Source organism: Megascapheus bottae, chromosome 28 (assembly GCF_031878675.1).
Source record: "Megascapheus bottae isolate mThoBot1 chromosome 28, mThoBot2.hap1, whole genome shotgun sequence".
Taxonomy (NCBI): Eukaryota; Metazoa; Chordata; class Mammalia; order Rodentia; family Geomyidae; genus Megascapheus; species Megascapheus bottae.
The window spans coordinates 9,545,212-9,566,277 of NC_143536.1; the positions used below are offsets into that span (position 1 = coordinate 9,545,212).

The window sequence follows — 21,066 nt, forward strand, 5'->3', positions numbered from 1 at the left end:
GTTTATCACAAGCCAGGCATTGTAGAGTAGTGCTACAGCTTATGGGACACTGTAGGGAGAGCTGTCACTTCCCCATCTCGCAAAGAAACAGAAGGATAGCAGAGCCCAGGCCTATAATCCTCACTATCTCAGGAGCCTGAGACCTGATGATGAAGATTCAAAGTCAGTCCCTGCAGGATACTCCACGACACTCTTTACCTCCAACTAACCAAAAAAAAAAAAAAAGTCATAACTGGACCTGTGGTTCAGCTAGACTTGAGTGAAAAAGCTAAAGGACAATGTCCAGGATTTGAGTTCAAAACCACCCCCCCCCTCCAAACACACACAGAAAGAAAGAAATGAAAAAAAAGAAACAACTTTTTAGAAGTAATTTGCCATGAAAGCTGATTTGGGTTCAGTTGGTCCTTGATATATATATATATATATCAAGGGAAACCGAGGTCCAAGTGACACTGACTGACAGGGGGTGGAGTCCTAGCCTGTACACTGATAAGGAGTTTTGGAATCTCCATTTCGTTTGCCTGGGGAATGGGCTCCACTGGCTGGCCTCTGGTAAGGTATGGACTATAAGGGTGTGGCCCAGGGCAGCTGACCCAGAACAGGAGGACCGTAGACCTGGAGAAGGTCCGAGGCCTAGAATCCCAGACAATGGGCGGGGCCTGGGATGCCACCGTTGAGTTTACGGGTCCCGGGGCTGGACTTGTGGAAATTGGAACTAGTTTTTCTTTTTTAACTTGAGCTGATGTCCCCATGGAGAAGCAGAGTGCCGCAGAGCTGTGCTTGGGATGCCTGAAGGCTGGTTTAGGAGCTTGGCTGGGCAGTGGGCTGGGCGTAAGGAAGTTACTGGCTTCTAAAGGGCTCTGGGGAAATTTTGGAGGTGTCCAGAGCGCTAGTGGGCGGAGCTCTAAGAACCCCGCCCCAGGTTCTAAGGAGCACTGGGCGTGGCTCTGGGCTCCTGTGGGCGTGGCTCCCAGGCACTGAGGTGACTGGAGAGCGGGGCGAGTGCTGCGGGCACCGCCCTCTTCTGCAGCTCCCTGTATCACTGCGGGTGACCAGAGAGGGCGCTAGGGAGGACGGAGGTGTGGAGCTTAGAGTGGAAGCGGGCTTCCCCTCCCGGAAGTGGGCGTGGCACGCCCTGACTCCGCGGCCTGCGGTTGGGTGAGGCGCGGCGTGGGGGCGGGGCTTGCGCACGGCGGCCGGGGCGGTGGCGGCTGTCCGCGCCCCTCCCCCGCGCCGTGCTCAGTGCCAGGCGGGAGGCGGCAGCGGTTGGAGGGTTTGCCGGGCTTTGCAGCTGTGACTTCGGCGGCGCCTCAGGCACCTCGGCCTGGTGAGGGGTGCGCGCTCGGCGGGTCTGCCGGGTAACCGGGCGGGCGAGAGGGCGGGCGGAGCGGGCGGGCGAACCCGGCCCCTCAGCATGTGCGGGCGCCGGCTGACAGGAGACGGCGGGGCGCGGGGCGGTGAGCGACGGAAGGCGGAGGGCTGGGGCGAGCGCGCGGGGCGCCGATCCCAGGGTGCGCTGCTGGATGCTGGAGCCTGGGGACCCTGGAGGCCAGCCATTTGTCCCTGGGAGCGCGAGGTGGGGTCCCCCGTGGGGAGGAGGTTGCCCTGGGGAGGACGTGGGGGGCTCCGCAGCCCTCGCCGCCCGCTGTGGGGGCCGAAAGCAGCTCCAGGGAGGTTCTCCAGGGTTAGGGACCGGCCTCCGGGTCGGGCGAGGTGCTGGGTGGAAAGGGGCGACGGGAGGGTAGGGCGCGGAGCCCGGGGGGCGCCGGGCCTGGGGGCGGGGCCGGAGCGGCCGGGGCGGCTCGCGTGGGGCCGGGGGGGCCAGCGGGGCCGGTCCGGGCGCGGCCGCCGGGTGTTGGGTGCTCGGCCGGCTCGAGGCGCGCGTCCCCTCGGGAGCCCGGAGAGCCGGTCGGGTGCCGGGGCTGGGCCGGGCCGGGCCGGGCGGGGCGGGGCTTGATTGGAGTAATTTGGGTGGGGGCGGCTAGGGCCGAGGGAGCCGGGAGGCTTGGAGGAGGAAAAACGGGGCTGCGGGCTCGCTGATGAGCTGGGGCGGGGGGCTTGGGAGCGTTCTGAGCCAACGGGGGTGATTCAGAGATCTTCCCCCCCCCTCTCCATAGCCAGGCAGCTGGCGAGCCCCGCAGGAAAAAGGAGCGCGGTGCAGGTGGGGCTGGAGATCAGATGTGGAGAGGGTGGAGATGCAGGAAGCCAGGTCTCCCGCCCGTCCTCCACAGGGCACGCACACCGAGCGCCCCAAGTAATTGCAGTGGGAAGTGGCCGGGCCGCGGGGGAGAGCCGAGAAGAAAGGGGCTTCCTCTTGGGAGGGAGCGGCTGGTCCTGCCGGCCTTTTTTGGGAGTGTTCAAAGGGTTTTGATCGCTGGAAAAGGAAATGTAAGCTTTACGGCCTCGCGGTTTAGAATCACATCCTATATTTGGCCTTCATGTAGGCTGTCCTTGTTTTGTGGTGTCTGAAGTGCTTGCTCCACACGTTGCAAATGTGGGTTTCGGAGTGAGAAGAAAATCACAAGTTGTTCATTTCTCCCAGGAGAGCAACATGCAAAGGCTTTCCCCTTTCTAGAACATGTATTAAAGAGCTGGAATGTAGCACGCGTTTTATACACTGGGACTGGGTCGTGATTGTATTTGCTTTTGGAAAATAGTTGTCACGAAATATTAGGCCCTCTTGCCACAGCCTTCCTACCTCTGGATTACATCGTAGAACAGTATTTATAGGACTACTAGTCACTCTGTATAATAATGCAGCTCATTGTCCTTATCTGGCTGAACCCTCTCCTGACATCAGGGCTTGCGAGAATAGACAGAAACGTGATTAAGTGTAAGCATTTCCTTTTCAGTATTCCTTTTCTGTTCAATCGTGAAGGCAAGTAGGTGTCTGTTTAGTATTAATTCACTTTTGTATTCCTTTTAAAACTGAAGAAGTGGGCAAAATCTACTTCAGACTTGATCCTGTATATGATCAGAAGACTTATTAGAAATAACACAGGTGCCTGTGGTTCACACCTATAATCATAGCTACTGGAGATTGAGATCTGAGGATCAGGGTTTGAAGCCAACATAGGCAGGCAAATCCAAGTAACTTATCAATTAACCAATCAACAGCTGGAACTGGTGGGACTCAGCGGTAGAGTACCATACCAGCCCAGGGTGGGTGAAACAGACCTCCAAGTCCTTAGTCAAGCTCCAGTACTGGTAACCCCTCCCCCCCCCCCAAAAAGGAAAAGGAAATACGTATTTGTTTTTTACTGGGGAGGTATATTTCCTACTCATAATGTTTGAGTAGGAGGCTTAATACTAAACATTGGATCTGAGTGATTGCATAATAGGAAAAAAGTGAACTTCAAAGCAGAATTGTCTTGTATGATAGGTCTGGAAGTCAGTGTACAGTGTCATAGTGGTGTGTGTACTGAGGATTAAGCAGAGTTGGTATAAAGGTCAAGTACACACTTTTCAGACAAATCTAGAACATGATCTATGTGTCTGTGTTTTGATTACTTGTGGATGGCCTGATATATATGTGTATATATATGTGTATCATATATATGCTGGTCAAGGGGGTTGAACTGAGACTGGATGTTGTCATTAAGCTTTTTTTTTTTTTTTTTGCCAGTCCTGGGACTTGAACTCAGGGCCTGAGTACTGTCCTTTGTCTTTCTCAAGGCTAGAGCTCTACTGCTTGAGCCACAGCACCACTTTTTTTTTTTTTTTTTTGCCAGTCCTGGGCTTAAGTTCAGGGCCTGAGCACTGTCCTTGGACTTTCTCAAGGCTAGAACTCTACCACTTGAGCCTCAGCACCACTTCTGGCTTTTTCTAAGTATATGGTACCAAGGAATTGAACCCGGCTCTTTGTTCATGTTAGGCAAGCACTCTACCAGTAGGCCAAACTCCCAGCCTGTCCCTGAACTTCTTTTACTCAAGGCTAGCACTCTGCCACTTGAGCCATAGCACCACTTCCAGCCTTTTCTGTTTATATGGTACTGAGGAATTGAACCCAGGGCTTCATGCTGCGCAAGCACTCTACCACTAAGCAACATTCCCAGCCTTATTCCTAAGCTTTTTTTTTTCATACATTTTTTATTGTAATTAATAGAAGGGTTACATTATATTCACCAGATAGAGGGTACATTACTTCATATACATTGATACCCTTTCTCATGTCTTGGTCCCCATTTCCCTCTCCTAAGCTTTTTAAAAATAATACTTTACCGCTTGAGCCACAGCTTTACTTTGAGCTTATTGAGTGGTTAATTGGAGGTAAGAATTTCCTAGATTTTCATGCCCAGGCTGGCTTTGAAATCACAATCCTTAGATCTCAGCCTCCTGAATAGCTAGGATTATAGCTGTGAGTTAAAGCCTAGTACATTTAAATAGACAAATGTTAATGGAATATCACTGTACACAATATTGGATTTTTCAGAATTGTTTCTTTGCTTACAGATTGTACAAATAGTATTAATGTCTATTAATGTATATGGATAAGATTAGATTCAGGATGGGGCAAGTTCTGGGGCTCGAACTCAGGGCCTGAGCATTGTCCTTGGGCTTTCTCAAAGCTAGTGTTCTACCACTTGAGCCATAGAACGACTTCCAGGTTTTTCTGTGTATTTGGTATTGAGGAATCGAACCTAGGGCTTCGTGTATGCTTGGCAAGCACTACCACTAGGCCAGGCTCCTGGCCACAAATAGTATTTTTTAAACACTTTTTTTTTGTGTGGGGGGGTGTTTTTTTATGTCAGGCCTACGGCTTGAGCTTAGCTTAGGGTCAAGGGGCTGTCACTGAGCTTTTGTGCTCAAGGCTAGCACTCTACCCCTTGAGCCATTCCTCTGCTTCTGGCCTTTTGGTGGTTAATTGGAGATTAGAGTCTCACTGACTTTCCTGCCTGAGCTGTCTTGGAACTATAGTCCTCGGATCTCAACCTCCTGGACCCAGAGACCCTTGGATTTTTTAATGTAAGTTTTATGTTTAACATATGTCATTTCTGTGATCCAGGCTAGGCATTAGGAAAGTAACTTTAGTGCCTATCAGATAGAGTGTTCAAAATGATATATGGTCAGTTCTTATCTATATAAATGGAAATGTGTAAGATTCAGTTCTTCACCTTGGGCTCTTCTGGCAGAGATTTACAATAGAATAAAATCTAGAGACAGGCCAAATCGTACACTAAATGTAAGGACCTCCAGGATAAGGAAACAAAAGCCATATAATGAGTGACTGTGGTTCTTAATGTACTATGTTATCACTCATCTCTTTTGCCATCCCTTGGTTATCTCATATTGTTACAATTTTTCACCTTGTTATCTGACATATTTTATATGTGCTTAATTGGTTATTTGAAATTGGATAGGGAAGGGGGAAATCAAGATAAGCGGGAGGAGAGTGGTAGGGAAAAAGGGACTATGTCATGAGAAAGGGTATCAATGTTTGTGAAGTTATACACCTTCTATCTGGTGAATATAATGTATCCCTTCTATTAATCACAATAAAAAAGATTCAGTTCTTCATCGTGGCTGAATATTCATTTCTTAATATTCTGATTAGGCACAAAATGGTGCATTAGACACAGATACTATTGCTAGGTCTGATAGCACTTGCCTGTAATCTTGACACACTGGAAACAGAGGCAGAAAGATGACAAGCTAGAAAGAGTATCTCAAAAATAAAAGAAAAAAACAAGTAAATAAACACAAATAATGCAACTGTCATCCATTGGGCTGTATTGTTTTTAACATCTTTCAAAGGTGGAGCAGATTACAATCGGAAAGCTACTTTTATATTCAAGGTATTCCATGAAGCAAAGCCTCTAGCTTGTTTTCCAGTGATGGTATTCTTATTTTAGCCTATCTGAGTTATGACAACTTCTCTTGGCACTTTTTTTTGAGTTTGTCTTTTAAAACGGAATCTGGCTTTTCTGTATTAAAACAGAGAATTCTTCATGAATATTTCAGTATGACCTAGTACCTAGAATGTTAGGTAATAGAATCTCTCTGGGTTTCATTGCCCTAGTTGAGTTCCTTTAAAACGAGTGAACAAGATTCTGTCCACTTTGTATTAAGGTGGTGTATAGTGGAATCTTTTCTTTGTTATGATAGCTTTATTAAATTAAATACAAAATCTCTTGAATATATTGGGGTTTGAACTTAGGAGTATTTTGCTTGCTAGGAAGGCACTCTATTATTTGATCCATACTTTGCCCTGCCCCCTGCCCAAATCATTTTTACTTTATAGTTGTTTTTCAGATTGGTTGTTCTGCCTGGGTTGGCCTGGACCATACTCCTGTTGTGTTGCCTCTGTAGCTGGGATGACAGTTGTACACCATTAAGCCTTGTTTTTTATTGGTTGAGATGAAGTTCTTGTAAACTTTTTGCCTGGAATGGTCTCAAACTCTGATCCTTTGATCTCTGAGTAGCTAGGATTATAGGGATAAGCCACTATACCTGGCTACAGTTCACTTATTTATAAGTGCATTAACATTTACAACATTTTCATCACCCCACTATCCATTAGCAGCCAATTTCCCTTCTCTATTCTTCTACTTCCCCAGTCCTAGTAACCAACCCCATATGTACCTTCTCTGTGGCTTGCCTGTATCACATATGTCACATAGAGTCATTCAATATGTGGTCTTTTAGTTAGTATGGTTTTTCTTTTTTAAGATTTGTATTCTCTCTCTCTCTCCTTTGTTTTCAGTGAGAATAAAGTGTGAATTCAGGGTCTTGTACCTTGCTAGACAGGTGCTGTATTACTTTAGCCATGCACCCAGCCCTTTTGCTCTAGCTTTGTGTTCATGTTCCTCCTACCTCTGCCTCTTGAGTAGCTGAGCTGACGGAGAAGCATAACTGCATCTGACTTGTTTGTTGTGGTGCAGTGTTTCTAACTCTCCCCAGGCTGGCCTTCAAACAAAATCCTTGTGTCTGCTTCCCCAGCTTAGGCCTCAACTTTTTTTTTTTTTTGCTAGTCCCAGGCTTGAGCTCAGGGCTTGGCTTTCCTCAAGGCTAGAGCTCTACCCCTTGAGCCACAGCACCACTTCTGGCGTTTACTACTTATGAGGAATTGAACCCAGGTCATTGTGCATGCTGGGCAAGCACTCTACCAGTAGTCCAAACTCATAGCCAGGCCTCAACTTTTTTTGTTTCTTTTTGTGATACTGAGGTTTGCACTCAGGGCCTCCTGCTTGCTAGGCAGTTAAATAAGCATGCTGCCACTTGAGCCACAATTCCAGTCCATGGTTATGTCTTAAATGTGTTATTTATGTGTTTTAGATACAAATACTTTTTTCAGATAAGTGATTTGCAAGAATTTTCTCCCATTTTTGAGTTTCCTTTTTTTTTGGTCGGTTGTGGGGCTTGAACTCTGGGGCCTGGGTGCTGTCCCTGAGCTCTTCAGCTCAAGGCTACCACCCTATCCCTGGAGCAACAGCCCCACTTCCTGTTTTCTAGTGGGTAATTGAAGAGTCTCATGTTCTTTAGTGCCCAGGCTGGCTTTGAACCTTGATCCTCAGATCTCAGCCTCTTGAGGAGCTAGGATTACAGGTGTGAGCCACCAACCTCAGCCTTGAGTTGTCTTTTGACTTTCTTGATCCCCTGCTTGGGCAGGCTTTGAACTGTGAGCTTCAGATCTCAGCTTCCTGTGTAAGCTAGAACTATAGCTGTGAGCCACTGGTGCCTTGTAATAGTTTAAATTTGGATAATACCCAATTTATAAATAATAGACTTACATGTTAGGAATAACTTAGTCTTGACATGACACCATCATCTGTCATTGATGTTCTATAAATTAGAAGCCCAGGGTGAAAGGACTAGGGAAAGATTTGAACTAGTTCATTTTCAGGTGTGCTTTGGTGCTTGGGTTCCTCAGGAACTATGTCCTTTATCTGTTCCTATTCTTCAGCTGCTGGCAAGTTTCTTTTATTTTTTATTTTTTGCCAGTCCTGGGGCTTGAACTCAGGACTTGGGCACTGTCTTGTCGCTTCTTTAACTTAAGGCTACAGCTCTACTATTTGAGTCACAGTACCACTTTCGGCTTTTCCTGTTTATATGGTACTGAGGAATGGAACCTAGGGCTTCGTGCATGCTAGGCCTGCTTATCTCCCTCCCTCCCTCCTTCCCTTCTTCCCTTCCTCCCTTCCTTTCTGTCTTCCCAGTGCCACTCCTTGAACCATCTTGTCTATAGTCTTGTGATGCACTCATTACTCACCTGCCCTCTTTCACTTTCCAAATCCCATGGGACCCGTGGGCTGGAGGGTGTGATGTTTCTTCCCTGCATACTGCTTCTTCCATGCAGGCAGGTGCAGGCAGGCATAGGCAGGCAGAGCCTCTGCCCTCTCTGGTATACCTCACAGCCACCACTCCTCTGTGCTGAGGAACCCCACCTGATTTGAGCTTGCAGTGTGGTGGCTCTTCCCAGAGATCAGTGCAGGCAAGAGATTGCTACAGAGGGAAGGCACACTGCCATCGCCGCTCCCCACTTGGCCACCACTGCCTACTGGTATTTGCTGGGTGAAGCATGCATTATTGAGCTTAAGTGAGATCAGAGAGTTTCTCTGAGTATATTAGCTTCCTTATATTCAGGTTAAAATAAGTTAACTTGAATCAGTAGTCTTTAGCTGTAATTAGTCATATATATATATATATTTAATTAATTAATTTAAATTTTTTTTTTGTCAGTTATGGGTCTTGAACTCTGGGCCTGGACGCTGTCCCTGAGCTCTTCAGCTCAAGGCTACTACTGCCCTACCTCTTGAGCCACAGCACCAGTTTAGGTTTTCTGGTAGTTAAGTGGAGATAAGAGACTCATGGACTTTTTAGTGCCCGGGCTGGTTTTGAACCATGATACTTAGATCTCAGCCTCCTGAGTAGCTAGGATTTCAGGCATGAGCCACCATGCCTGGCCTTTTTTTTTGTCTTTTCTTTTTTGGTACTGGGAATCAAACCCAGGACATTGCATTTGATAGGCATGAACTTTGCCCAGTCCTAGTTGTCGTTGTCGTCGTCATCATCGTCTTCCTCTTCCTCCTCCTCTTCTTTTTTGGTCATGGGGCTTGAACTAAGGACCTGGGCACTGTCTCTGAATGCTTCAGCTTAGAGCTAGTGCTCTACCACTTAAGCCACAGCTCCACATGTCTTCTATTTTTTATAAATGTATTAAATATATTTCATGCTAGGTGCCAGTGGCTCATACCTGTAAACTTACTACTTACTCACAAGCTGAGAACTGAAGATCATGATTCAAGACAGCCTGGGCAGAAAGTTTATGAGACACTTAACGCTGAAAGTAGAGCTGTGTGCTCAAGTAGAGCATTAACCTTTAAAAAGATCAGAGACAGAGACCAGGCCTTGAGTTAAAACCCCAGGATCATAAAGAAAGTTGGTTTTTTTTTTTTTTTTCATGTATCTGAATTTAAAAATTCTAGTATAGGGCTGAGAGTGTGGCCTAATGACCTGGGTTCGATTCCTCAGTACCACATACACAGAAAAAGCCAGAAGTAGTGCTGTGGCTCTAGTGGTAGAGCGTTAGCCTTGAGGATGCCCAAGGACAGTGCTGAGTTCAAGCCCTGGGACTGGCAATAAAAAAAAAAAACAGTATCACACACACAGCGCTATCTCTAGGCCTTGAAAGCCAGGCTGATCTAGGTTTCACTCTTGGCTGTGCCAGAGCCTGTTTCCCTGTATAGTAGAGAGATGCCTGTTGACTACCCCTCAGGGTTCTTGCTAACATTGAGTGGAGGAAGAGATGAGAAGGGTGTGATACAGAGTAGACTCCAGATGTTAGTGAACAACTCTGGAGAAGGAAATGGAGCAAGTCTGATACATTGTACTTCTGATGTTAGGCTGCTCATTGCCACCACTGATGGGGGCAGTGTCTTATTTGGAGAGGTGAAGGTGACAACAAACAGTGTATTTACATCTGCCTGAGTTGGAAATGCTCATTCAGACAAGTTTTCCTTATTCAGGTCTTCAGCTTGTTTTCATTCTGTCAGTGTGTACTTTAAGGAAAGGGGTTTGGTGTTTAGACGGAGATTGTACCACAGTCCTAAGATACTCATCTGATTATAATGTGACTGGCAGCAGTGTGATATTAAGTGTAAATCTGTGTGTGGGAAAAGAGCTTTCCTAGTTTCATGGGATGTTAAATTTAGGCCTGTCATTTGTGTCTTAAGAGATCAATGGCAAGAGTTGGGAGTTTGGCCTAGTTGTAGAGTGCTTGCCTAGCATGCACAAAGACCCAAGTTCGATTCCTTGGTACCACGTACAAAGAAAAAAGCCAGAAGTGGTGCTGAGGCTCAAATGGTAGAGCTCTAGCCTTGAGAAAGTCCAAGGACAGTGCTCAGGCCCTGAGCTCAAGCCCAGGACTGGAAAAAAAAAAAAGACAACAGCCAACCCCCCCCAAACAAAATAAAACATGAATGGCAAAACCAGTTTGTTCTGTGTTATGCAGAACTAAGAAATGAGTGATGCTGAAGTTTGTGGGAGAGAGACTGGCACATATTGGAGTAGTCAGGACTGTGGACTGCAGGACTAGAGGTGGTCCTTGCATAAATTATTTTTTCCCCTTAGGTCAGATAATTATCTACATTAAAATCCCGAGTAGTAGATCATATCTAATGGCACTATCTTTTTCCTCTCCCTCCCTCTCCCCTCCTCCCCCCTTCCCTCCCTTCCTCCTCTCCTCCCCTCCCCCTCCTCTCTCTCTCTCTCTCTCTCTCTCTCTCTCTCTCTCTCTCTCTCTCTCTCTCTCTCTCTCTCTCTCTCTCTCTCTCCCTCTCTCTCCCTCTTTCTCTTTCTTTTGTAGATTAGTGGAAATAAGAGTCTTATAGACTTCCCTGCCTGGGCTGGATTCAAACCAAATAATCAGATCTCAGTCTCCTGATAACTAGAATTACAGGATTCTAGCCACTGGTGTGATCCACTGGTGCCTGGCTTTATGCCATATCTTATGACTTTTTTTTTTTTTTGGTCCTGGGGCTTGAACTCTGGACCTCGGCACTGTCCCTGAGCTCTTTAACTCAAGGCTACTGCCCTACCCCTAGAGCCACAGCACCATTTCTCGTTTTCTAGTGTCTCTGAACCTCGATCCTCATATCTTAGCCTCCTGAGTAGCCAGGATTACAGGCATGAGCCACCATGCCCAGCTTCTTACTACCTTTTAAAGATTGTGTCCTTTGAGCAACATGTGGGAGATTATTGTCAGCTGCAGAGGGGTGTGGAGTCTCTGTGAGCACAGTGCCTGGGGAGGAGCTCCTTTCAGACACGCACTCCTGGCCAGAGCCCGACACCTGAGCTAATCCATGCCTGCTCTGAGCTCACAGGGCAGAAGAGACCTGCTCAACCGGGAGCCTCACTGTCCACACCCATGTGGCATTTGAATTGCTTTTCTTATTTTTAGGATTTCTTCTTTTTTATACTGTGATCTGGTCTTTCCATTTTTAAGTTTCTGACCCAGTGCAACAGTTCAGGCTTGAACTAAGGGTCCAGGTGCTATCGCTTAGCCTTTTCACTCTAGGTAGTACTCTGCCCCTTGAGCCATACCTCTCCATCCAGCTTTTTGTTGGTTAATTAGAGTCTCAGGGACTCAGGCTCTCAACCACAGTCCTCAGATCTCAGCCTCTTAAGTAACTAGGATTACAGTCGTGAACTACTGCTGTCGGGCTTCAGTTCAGCTTTCTTGTGCCATCATCTTGTGCTGAGACTGTGTCCAGGTTTTATCTCCTCAGTTTGTTACATGGTTGTTTTCCTACATCATCAGGGAGTGCCTGTACTGAAGTATGGGGCTGGTTGGTCTGTGTTGTCAGAAGACTTGTATGTGTATTTTTTAGAAACTCTTGGGTGGGCCTTGATAAACCTTTAGTTTCCGAGATTTTTTTCTTGGGGGCTCAATGTGGGGAGTCTTACTAGGCAGCCCGGGGTGGCCTTCAATTTAGGATCCTCCTGCTTCAGCCTCAAGGATTCTGGAATTACAGGTGTGGATGGCCACATCTAGCTGATTTCCTAGTTTTAATGTGAAATTCTTTATCAGCGTCTCATTAATTTTCAATTTTCTCAGTTTTACAATCTGAGCATTAATCCGCAGTGGTTTTAGAAGGATTTGTCTTTGTTTTCAAGACTAGTTAATGTTACCAGAGTGTCTTTGTATTATACCTTGCCTGAAGAATTGGTACTAGCACATCATCTGTATGTGGAAACATTAAGTCTGGACAGGAAAAACACAAGTGTAGTTCTGAAACTTCACAGATTGCAGAGGATATAGAAGAGCGTTTGGGATTAGCAAAAGTGGGTCATTGCTTCTCAGTGTGGTCACTCTATCTTTGGGGAGGCAAGCCAGTCAGCAAGTCTGCTCCTGTGGTCTGGGGAGTAAGTTCTTTGCTTATCCTGTTGTAGAATCCAGTGGGGGTCCCCAGGGGCTGACCGCTGGGCAGTTCCATCCTGGGTGAACAATGCTGTACTTATTTCATGAGTGTCCAGAGTAGATACATGGGAAAGGAAGCTGGGAGAGTGAAGCCCTGGGGGTGTGTTTTCCACTCTTGACATTGTGAGATGCTTGACAAAATTCTTAAGCACCCCTTCTTTATGACAAATGTTTAATCACTGTTATTTGCTTACTTCATATGAAAGATACTTAAATTCCTTTTCATAGTGGTCAAGCATTCTTTTCTAGTTAAAGATTGTAATTCCTTTCATTCTTAGGAACTTAAAGAATCGAGACTGACTTACTAATATGAAAGTTCACATGCCTCCTGAGCGGCGACTGAGGAACACACATGAACTTGAGCTAGCCCATCCGTTAGGAGAGGGATTTATGAGGAGACTTTATAAGCTCTATGGTGGTGAGCTAAGTTTGTGGTTAGTGGCATCTTTAGCTTAACATTGTCATCTGAGTTTTTCTTGGCAAGCAAGAGAGAGACTGCAGCCAACCAGGGCTGGCTACTGCTCTTTGGGGTGACACTTAATAAGCACGTGTTGTCGGTTTTAGAAATAGAGTAGCTGTCCTTAAGGTTCTTATGTGGGCCATTTGGTGCTGTTTTGTAGCTGCTGCAGGAAAAGTTGAATTGGAAGTCTTGGTTTTCTTCTGCTGAAGGCTTCCAGTGTGATCCGGTGATGTCTCCAGTGCAGCGGGCTGTGCTGCCCTGTCAGGTGGAACCGTGTAGCACACCTGCAGAGAGTAGTTGTGACCTGTGCTGCTGTTTTGTAAAAAGTGAACTATTGAGAGCCCTGGTGTAGTTTCTGTTTCTCAGACAGCGTGTACCTTTGGGTCCCCAGAGCCTATAAACTCACTTCCTTGGAACTCAGATGGCATTTTTGCTAGGGATTCAGCATTAGAAGTGGTGGCTACATTCCCAGCTTAGATGGAAAAATGAATTCACTTTTTTTTTTATTTTAATAAGTTGTTAGTGGGGATAGTGGGAGTCTGGATCTTCCGAGCAGTCATGTGGGGAAAGAGAAGGAAGCATGCTCTACTGACACCTCCCCCCCACCCCCCGCCCGCCCGGTTCTTCCTACAGGCCATGTTGCACCCAGAGGTGGCATGCCACATCAAAGCGGCCCTCCAAGAGCTTCCTCTTCCTTCAGGCTTTCCTACTTTGGGGCTGATTAAATAGTGGGAGACAAGCAAATGGCTCAAATTAACGCCACTAATTATTTATAGATGACTATAGTTGTTAGGACAATGTGTTGCTTTACTCACACCTCTCTTAGAGCCACATCATATATATGTGTATATATGTGTATATATGTATGTGTGTATATATATATGTGTGTATATATATGTATATGTGTATAGATATAGATAATATTTGTGTCTCCCTGGGGCTTGAACTCAGGGTGTTGGTGTTGTCCCTGAGCTTTTTTGCTTGAAGCTAGCAGTCACCTTGACCCATAGGTCCACTTTCAGCTTTTTAGTGGTTACTTGGATATGAGACTCAGGGCTAACTTTAAAGCTCAGTCTTCAGATCTCAGTCTCCTAAGTAGCTAGGTTTCCACATATGAGCTTTGGGGGCTCTGCCTAACATTAATAATTTTTTTTTTTGGACAGTCCTGGGGCTTGAACTCAGGGCCTGTGCACTCTCCTTGGGATTTCTCAAGGCTAGAGCTCTGCCACTTGAGCCACAGCATCATTTCTACTTTTTTCTATGTATGTGATACTGAAGAATTGAACCCAGGGCTTCGTGCATGCTAGTCAAGCACTCTGCCACTAGGCCAAACTCCTGGCCCCGCGCGATGTATGTGCATATGTGTGTATTTATCCATTTATCACCATATTGGGGATTGTACGTTTGTTTATTGAAACATGTTTTATTTGTAAACGTCAATTTTGGAGTTTTAAAGCATAGATTTGAGAATGAGGTCCTATTGTGGTATTTATTGAAAGTTTACTTAGCTGACCTTGTGAGTAAATATTGGGAAATATTGGAGACCTGGGGCTCCTGTGGCGTTGATTTCTTGCTCTGGCTATTAAGTTTGACTTTTGAAAACCAATTATATGAGGACCAAGTGAAAGCTCACTTTTCTCTGAAAGTCTTGGAGATAGGGGAATAATCTTAGTTCTTTTCAAGATGAGAATTTCATGTTACGGTAGCCATTGAATGTCTGGTTTCTCTATGTCTGTAGACAGTAGAGCTTCTTAATGGCACAGATGGCCCAGCCCAGCAGGCATCATGTTTCACATTCTCCCTGGAGAAGGAAGTGGCATTTATCCACAGTGGCTGAGTGAGAATGTGGGCCAGCCCCAGAGGAATCAGAGGTCAGGGCCTGGGGCATTTGATTTGTTTCATGTGTTTGAAACTGATTTTGTGTGTGTGCAGGTCAGTTACTGGGCTTGAACTCGAGGCCACTGTATTGTCCCTGAGCTTTTTTGCTCAAGGCTACTACTCTGTCACTTATGCCAATTGAGCTATAGCTCCATAGCATTTTGGTGGTTAGTTATAGATAAAAGTCTCTTGGAATTTCCTGTCTGGGCTGGCATCAAACCATTATCCTCAGATCTCAGCCTCCTGAGTAGGTAGGATTACAGGCATGAGCCACAGGCATGTGGCATGTGTTTGAAATTGAATGGGAAATTAACAAGAGCTGACTAAATAATTTAGGAGGAATTGTGCTTCATTTTATCTCTTCCAGCAGTGCATCATTTACGAGTTCATAAGTACTTAACACAATGTGAAAATTCTAGGCTTACGTTTATATTTTATCAGTAATAGTATAAATGGTAGCAAGTTGTGACTTGTAATTGCACTTGTCTATATGTGTGTTATTTTTGGAGACTACTACAAACCATAAATGTTGCTTCAGAGAGTTTCAGTAACTTAACAGACCTGAGTAAGGGCTATAGTGAAGTCTTGAAAGGATTGGGAGATTTTTTTTTTTCTTTTGAGTTAGAGTTTTACCTACTAATGCTGCTAATACAGTAGTCACTCTCCTGACAGCCCAAATGTTTCCTTCTGAAAGTGGGCCTAGTGTATCAGTCTCTACTTTCCTGGGGAGGATTTTTGATGTATTGATGAACTTGCATGTACAATGTCCCAAAGAGCTGAGATTTGTAAAGGCATTGGAATAGTGTTGAAGTATCTGGTTGATGTAATTCCATTTTCCTCAGTGAGTTACATCCTTGCAGCTTTTTAGCAATGCTACTGTTCTAACTCCTTTTTAGAACACTACTGTGCTAAGGAAGTAGTTTACAGTTTTACTAAAAAGGGTTAGGTAGACAAAATGTTTTTTTTTTTCTTAAGATGCAGGTGTAACATTGTCAGAGGTATATTTTCCTGTTGTATAGAACGCTGAAAACTCCAGAAATATAGGGAGGTTTTTATTCTGAATCATGTTATTTTTATTTTCAAATAGCATGCTCTGTGTTTTTATTCAAGTTTCACATATCTTTTTAGGCAAACTACTGTAATTTTTTTTTCTTTCTCTTCCTTTCCCTTCCCTAACTCTCTCCTCTGTGTGTGTAGTTATTGTTATTGTTGAAGATTGAGCCTTGGGTTTCCTGCATGCTGGGCACATGTTCGGTCATATAAATGTACTACTAGGATGGCTGGGAGTTTGGCCTAGTGGTAGAGTGCTTGCCTAGCATGCATGAAGACCCAAGTTCAATTCCTCAGTCCCACATACATAGAAAAAAAAAAAGCTGGTAGTGGTGCTGAGGCTCAAGTGGTAGAGCTCTAGCCTTGAGAAAGTCCAAGGACTGCTCAGGCCCTGAGCTCAAGCCCAGGACTGGCAATAAATAAATAAATGTACTACTACTGAACTGTACCTCCAATCCATTGTACTATGATTTTAAATGTAATTATTAATCTGAAAAGGTAATTATGTTTTAACATAGATTTAAAAATGTCTCCCCTATGTCCTTACTCTTTTCAGATACCCTAGCTGAATTGGGAAGAGCTATTGCTACGAGGTAGTGTGTCGTCTTTAGTCCCAAAGAGCTCAGAGAAATCCTTGACAACCATCTATCTAGATGCATGAGTCAAAACTAGGCATCACCATGTGTTCTCCTTATCTGAAACTGAGCTCCAGTTACCATCAGCCTTGTGCTTCCACCCATTTCCTTGTCTTTCTATTGGGGCTGTCACTTGTGGTCTGGTTAAAAGTAGGGGTTCCCTATTGCTTCCCTGCATCCTCATGAAGGCACCTTCCTACACAGCCAGCCTCTAGCTGCATTCAGGGAGCCTTTTTCAATGCAGATCTGATAGTGTCAGATTTATGCAATTTTCTGTGACTTACAAGCATTTTCAGGGAAAGATAAAATCTTTAACCTGGCCTAGACCTTGTGTGATCCAGGTTCAGCCAACTCTCTACCCATCGCCTTGTAGCCTGGCTGTCTGGGTTCCATTTCCCCCTCCCCCAGGCTTTCCTTAATAGTCTAGGTTCTGACTAGAAGCTGCTCTTGATAGAGCTCCTTGCTGGAGTTTACTTGTATTTTCTTCTCCCCAGTGGCTTCTCTTCCTTTGCTTTCAGCCTAACTGCCCGTCTCTGAGCTCCTTTATAGGTTCTAGGTTCTGTCCCTGTGATTATTGACTCTGATTCCTTTAGGCACATCTTTATCTCAAAGCTTGTCACGCTTGTGTGACTATCTGATTTTGGTGCGTCTCCACCCATAGACTGTGAGCCCCATGAGAGCCAGGGCCAGAACAGCTTGTTCAGTTATTGGCATGGCGCCTAGCACATGATCAAATCTTAACACATAGTGGTTGAATAAATGAGTCCAAGAAGGACTTAGGCAGCATTCACATCAGAGTGTATGTGTGATGTATAACCCTGGGGATTATAACCTCGGTAATTAGCTTGTTCTTAGTCAGTTCAGTTGTGTTTTCTTATGGAGTGTGGACTGGTCCCAGCAAAAAAAGGAGGCTTCAACTGTGATAGGACCCTAGAAATCATGTATTCAGCTTTTCATTTTATTTATTGATTTCTTTATTGCCTGTCCTGGGCTTAAGCTTAGGGCCTGAGCACTGTCCTTGGGCTTTCTCAAGGTTAGAACCCTATTACTTGAGCCACAGCACCACTTCCAACTTTTTCTATGTATATGGTATCAGGAATTGAATCTGGGTCTTCATGCGAGCTAGGCAAGCACTCTACCACTACCTGGCCACATGATTTTTTTTTTTTTAATGTTTGAATCAATGTTGCAATATGCACCCTAGTCTGGCCTCAAACCTGTGGTCCTCCTGCCTCTGCCTTCACCTCCTGAGTTCTGGGATTGCAGGAGGGTGTCACCCTGCTCGTTTTGCCTGTGTCTGGCTTTGTGAGGTTCTTCATAAGAAAGCCATTTTATTATTTTATTTTTCAAAGATCTGAGAGTACAGCAATTTCCTTTCCTGGTATAAGAAGCTTGCCAAAGAATTATTAAAATTTTATTCCAAGAGAAACTCCATCTAACTAGTGGAAAACAGACTTAGCAAGTTTGGACAGTCATATGTAGCACGTGTTTTTGTTTTTTTTTTTTTAAACCTGTTGATAAGAAAACTGGGTCATCGATATAGTAAAAGAATTTTGAAATATACTTATGTTAATTTTAAGTGAGATCATTGGGTCATTTGTGTCTATAAAAGTTGCGTAGTTGGTTCCAGAACTTTGCGATTCGTTCATCTCTTTACATAGAGAGGCAGAATTCAGCTTTGGCATCTAGTCTTCTGGGACCCACTTGAGGGACATGGCTGCAGCCTGGCATTGATTTCTGGGGTGCCCATGGTGCTGCTGTTATCTCCAGCAGGGAACGCCTGCACTGTGTTCAGGTGGTGGTTTCTCTAGCAGTGCTCTCCAAAGCTCCAGGGATGGGGTAACTGTGTTTATAAAGACACTGGTGATTAGTAGAGGACTGGGAGCTCTGAGGGGTTATAAACATGTCATCCTGGCACATTATCCCTGCAGTAAAATACTCGCTTTTGATGTTGTTGGGCAACTAGGGATTGTCTTTCAAGGCCTTATAATCTCATGGTTTAATAATTGCAAGATTTCTGTATTATCATCTCTGTTTATTAGATTGTAGTGGAGTTAGGTTCCATTATGGCATCTTTCAGTTCATAAAAGATCTCTTAATACAAATATAGAGCGTGAATTTGAGTGTGTGTATGTGTATGTTTTCTGGTGCTGATGCTGGGCTTGAACTCAGGGCCTGGGTGTTAACCTTAGCTTTTTTGTTCAAGTCTAGTGCTCTGCCAACTCAAGCCACAGCTCTACCTGTTTCTTTGCCAGCCCCCCTTTTTTTGCTTTCAGTTATTTTTCAGATAGCATTTTTTTTTTTTTGCCAGTCCTGGGGCTTGAACTCAGGGACTGAGCACTGTCCTTGGACTTTCCTCAAGGCTAGAGCTCTAGTACTTGAGCCACAGCACCACTTTTCCTACTTTTTCTATGTATGTGGTACTGAGGAATCAAACCTGGGTCTTCATGCATGCTAGGCAAGCACTCTGCCACTAGACTGACCTCCCGGCCCCAGCATCTTACTTTTTTTTTTGGTTAGGGCTGCCCTGGATCATGGTCCTCAAATTTATGCCTTCTATACAACTAGGATGCAGAATGTATAGCTAACCTGTTTAAGATGGGAAGTTACTAATATCTTGCTTGGGCTGGCCTTGAACTGTGGCCTTCCTGATCCCTACTTCCCAAATATTATATAAGCCACTTCGCCTCCCAGCTTGAAAAGCACCTTAAATTATTGACATTGGCATTTAAGTATCAGAGTTTGGACACTTGTGTTCTCACTTGCTATCCAAACCTATTAAATAACATTTGATCTCTTCTGCCATGGAATCAGCAGTTGAGAAGGGAGCAGGTCCTTTCCCTGATGGGACCCTCTAGAGTCTCTCTGTGGTTGCTCCTGGGTAAGAGGCTGTTCCAAGGCCTCCCGAGTCCTCACAGAAGCCAGCGCTCAGCAGTGGCTCAGCAGTAAGGCCTAGCAGGATTTGGCTACTGGCAGGGGCTTTCCTGTACGTGCTCCTAGCAGGATGTGTTTCCTTTCATGTGGGCCATCAGAATACATCTGCTGGAATCTTTAAACAGATAACTTCTCAACAAACAGGAAAATGTCCAAACTGTGGTCATTTTTTAAAAAATGAGATTGATGGAAGCAGGAAGAGAAAAATATAGTAACGTTTACTCAGGTGTTTTAAGTGCATTTTGTGTAATGTCATTGAAGTATATACTTTTTTACATTGTTTTCATCCACCATATTTCTTCCTTACTGAGATAGTCCTGCAATTGAAGGCTTTGTACAGCTTTGAGAATTTGTACCTGAAAGATCCAAGAGTAGGTACCTTCTCAAGGAGAGATTTGAAGTTGTACCTAGTATATCATTGGATTTGGACTAATTGCATTTATGTATTCTTTTTGGTATATTGAGAATGGGAGTCACTTATAAAGTACATTATTATTATTATTATTGCCAGTCCTGGGGCTTGAACTTGGGGCCTGTGAACTGTCCTTGGTGTTTCTCAGAGTTGGCGCTCTACCACTTGAGCCGCAGTGCCACTTCCACTTTATTTTGTGTATGTGGTACTGAGGAATCGAGCCCAGGGTTCATACATACTAGGCAAGTACTCTACTACAAGGCCATACTCCTAGACCTTATAAAGTACCTTAGTTTGGGGAAAGCACCTTATCTTTGGAGAATACATTAATTTTGTAATTTGTCTAACCAGTTTGGAACCAGGTATTTAATAAGAAGTTGGCTAGGCATGGTGACACATGTGGTAATCCTAGTTCTTGGGTGGCTGAGACAGGAGGATTTTGAGATCAGCTTGGGCCATGTAGTAGTAAACCCTCTCTTCAGAACAAAAAAGATTTAAAAAAATCTTAATAAAAGAACTCATAGGGGCCGGGAGTTTGGCCTAGTGGTAGAGTGCCTGCCTAGCATGCACGAAGACCCAGGTTCGATTCCTTGGTACCACACACATAGAAAAAGGCTGGAAGTGGTGCTGAGGCTTAAGTGGCAGAGTGCTAACCTTGAGAAAAGCCCGAGAACAGTGCTCAGGCCCTAAGCTCAAGCCCAGGACTGGCAAAAATAAATAAATAAATAAAAAAGAACTCATAGGTTTGATGTCCCTCCTTCCCCCACACTGGGGTTTGAACTTTGTACCCCGTGCTTGCTAGGCAGATGCTCTACCACTTGAGCCACACGTCAATGTGTGTGTTTCCATTAGTTCCCAATTTTTCCTCAGTTTGAAAAGAAGTTAAAGTGCAGTAAATAAATATCATTACTGAGATAAGAGAACATAGACTTTTGTAAAGAATCCTTGATCAGCCAGTGCTGGTTCTTATATGAGTATTATATTCTTGGGCCTATAAGTAGTAGAGAGTTTATTTGAATTTTTAGTTTGGGCTGGGAAACCTATTCATGTGCTCTTAATTGTTAATATTTATTAGACGGTATGTTCTATAGATTCTATGTAAGGAACTTGTCACATTTCTTCCCTTCCTCCCTCCCCTTTGGTGCCACTACTGGAACTCAAACTCAGGGCTTCACACTCTGCTTGGCTTATGTGCATGCATGCACCATTTTCTGGGTCTTGAACTCAGGGCCTGGACACTGTATTGGAGCCTTTTCACCCAAGGTTAGTATTCTAGCCC

At 44.8% G+C, this 21,066-nt stretch overlaps 1 protein-coding gene across 2 annotated transcripts in view; it reads left to right on the forward strand.

Moving 5' to 3' along the window:
* Positions 1-1,243: 1,243 nt before the first annotated feature.
* Coro1c (coronin 1C) overlaps positions 1,244-21,066 on the forward strand; it is a 69,192-nt gene continuing 49,369 nt past the window's right edge. Inside the window, exon 1 of one of the 2 annotated variants that reach the window (XM_090320330.1) lies at positions 1,244-1,327. The gene's annotated coding sequence lies outside the window, so the exon portion shown is untranslated. Of the gene's footprint in view, positions 1,335-21,066 lie in introns of both variants that reach the window. The other variant, XM_090320331.1, reaches the window with a different exon arrangement.